This window comes from Trachymyrmex septentrionalis, unplaced genomic scaffold, assembly GCF_001594115.1.
Source record: "Trachymyrmex septentrionalis isolate Tsep2-gDNA-1 unplaced genomic scaffold, Tsep1.0 scaffold132, whole genome shotgun sequence".
Lineage (NCBI taxonomy): Eukaryota > Metazoa > Arthropoda > Insecta > Hymenoptera > Formicidae > Trachymyrmex > Trachymyrmex septentrionalis.
Window position 1 is genome coordinate 198957 of NW_017304461.1, and position 2778 is coordinate 201734.

Genomic DNA, 2778 nt, shown 5'->3' on the forward strand with positions numbered 1-2778 from the left:
AGAAATAATATCTACATACAGGAAGGGTTTCATTATATTCAGAACTGGAAAAAACTAAATGTTTCCATTTTCGTTTCTTTAGAATGCCCCTTTTCCTTGTCCCTAAAATCAACTACGCCCTCTATCTAAAAACGGAACGATTGCTAATCCACGTGGTCGAAACTGAAATATAAAATTCTAATTCCGTATGATAATACAAGTGTATTCGAAGTAATAAATAAGGCATCACTTTTATGTGTGTGTGTGTGTGTGTGTGTTGTGTTTAAAATCTGAAAGATACGCGAAAGACACAAAAGTCAATCGTTTCTCATTAATAATCTCTCTCGTTCTCCTCGAAATCAATACAGCATCTCAGAGAATACAACGTACTTATTGACTTATATTCTTGTGACTGGATCAGCTGTCGTTTGACTTTATCGCACCCCTACGTGAATTCTTTTGAGGTACCACATGTGGGGTGGTTTCTTCACACGTACGATTGTTCCAACCGCGAGAGAAAGAATGAGAAGGAAGTCTACTCCTACTCCTACAGTGGCACGAGGAAGAAGCCAAGATACCCCCCATCGCAACTCTCTGGATGGACATACACGACCGGTAACCTCGAGTGCCATGCACAAGATTCGCCAAAAAGCAAAGAGCATGTATGCGACGGTACATGCCAGTGGCGTCGGCCGCATGGGGGTAGCTCAGCTGCTATCCGCCGTGAAACCAGCGAATCGGGGGTCGCAGACCCCCTTGCGGACAGCTGCCAGATCGTACACCTTCGACATTTCGCTCCCTCCCAGTCGTTACCCCGTCGCGAGTAACCTATCCCTCGCGCAATTTATTGTACGGCGCACATGGAGTAACAGCTTTTTACCGATCGTTTCTTCGCACCTCAATATCGACATCGCATGACACAGAATTCACAGTGATCTCTCTCATTCGAGTGATTTTAATCGTGTTTGTGATCAAGCGAAATTGCCGTCGAATTTTTCCATTTAGCCTCCCCTACATCTTTTAACTTTATATGGTCTTTGTTTTATACTTACAATCTGAATTACGAAATTACAATTATATTTTTTTCTTAAAAAGCCTTCCAAAGGTGCAATAAAGATGCACAAAAATAAATTTTTTTCATAAATACATGGAAAGAACGATTTTGCTGAAGAATCTGACATTTAGTTACAAGAACATTTAGTTGACAAGAACATTTAGTTCTAGTTACGGATGAAAATAATCTTGTTAAATCATCAAAATCATTACATAAGGCTCGGTTGCATCAACGTTACTTTAAGCGAAGCTTAAAATTCTTTAAAGCTGAGAAAGTAGGAGAGATAAAATTTTAAGTAACGTTGATGCAACTGAGTCTAAGGGTCTCTTTCACCAGCCTCGGTTAAGTTAACCGACGGTTAACATGGGTTACATGGGACTCATTTAGACTCAATTTCACAACTCATAGTTAACTTTTAACTGAGGTTTAATTTATTTTAAGTAATAATGAATAATAATGAGTAATAATGAGTTTAGTGAGAAACACTAAATGAGTAACCGTCGATTAACTTAATCCTGAAGGCCTCTTTCACCAGCTCCGATTAACGCTAATCAATAGTTAATTTAATCACCACGATTGTCACCATAAGAACTAAACACAGAAGAGCAAGAGAGAGAGAGAGAGAGAGAGAGAGAGAGGAGACGTTCTGATACATTAAACTGCTGTTGGCATTTCTGCGAGTTAATCGTTGATTAATCTAACCAGAAGTTGATGAAAGAGGCCCTTATACTCTCAAGCATCGATAAGCAACACTGCCAAAAAGTCTTCAAACATACTAGTTTGAGCTTACATCGATCCAACAAAATTATTTTCAGATTTGTATCTAACTAGTTTTTAGATCCTTCGACAAAACCCTTTCTTTCCGTGTACTATTAATAATGAAAGATTCATATCGAGAGAGTAAAAAACTGCATTTAGCGCTAAATATGCAGCTGTATCTTGCGCAATGCTATCAATGCGTTCTTATCAATGACCCAGCTGTGTTACCCATCAACGATCGATTCGTTCCAGACTATTAACCCCCTGTAACTCGTTTGTTGGGGAGGAATGTACCCTCGAGATGCATCTTCTATTTCATACAGAGACGTGTATATGTTCATACAGACGTGTGCGTACGAATATATATGCGGGATAGCGATGGCGGGGTGGTGAAGTACCGGCCAATATCGACAAATACTGGTCGCGAGGCGAAGTGGGGCGGTGACGACGGCGGCAATGCTGGGCTATCGACTTTGATTTTTCTGTGAGAAAGAGTGCAGATGGCCGTAACTATTGTGAGGGTTGGCGCGTGCCAAGGGTGTCGACGGTGTACCGCACGAGACACGCGGTGTCTCCCTCTCCCTCTCTCTCTCTTTAGCGCCGTATCTCGCTCCTCCGTCATATGCGTGCGAGACGAACGCTGCTAAGTGCACGGCCGCCGCGCCGCGCCGCGCCGCGTTCCCGCGCGTACGCATACGCACGCGTGAGAGAATGCGTGTGCGTGTACCGTACCGACGCCGCCGACAGGTATAGGCGGTCTATACGCACCGGTCGTCGTGCGCTACGTCGTGTATACCACGGCACATGTAACGCGCGGCGTTGTTTCCGATCGATGCACGGTCCGTCGGGAAGCCACTTACGTAATACCTGCCACGAGGTTCTCAAATGAAAAATTTCGCCGTACCTTGAACCCGAAAGTGGAATCCGTAAACACGAAATGTAAAATAGGTAAGAATAATTATAGCTGTGTAGGTAGAAAAAATTAT

At 42.9% G+C, this 2778-nt stretch overlaps 1 protein-coding gene across 1 annotated transcript in view; it reads right to left on the reverse strand.

Moving 5' to 3' along the window:
- The window catches only part of LOC108757124 (M-phase inducer phosphatase-like), a 55958-nt gene that overhangs the window by 9719 nt on the left and 43461 nt on the right, over positions 1 to 2778 (reverse strand). The window lies entirely within an intron of this gene.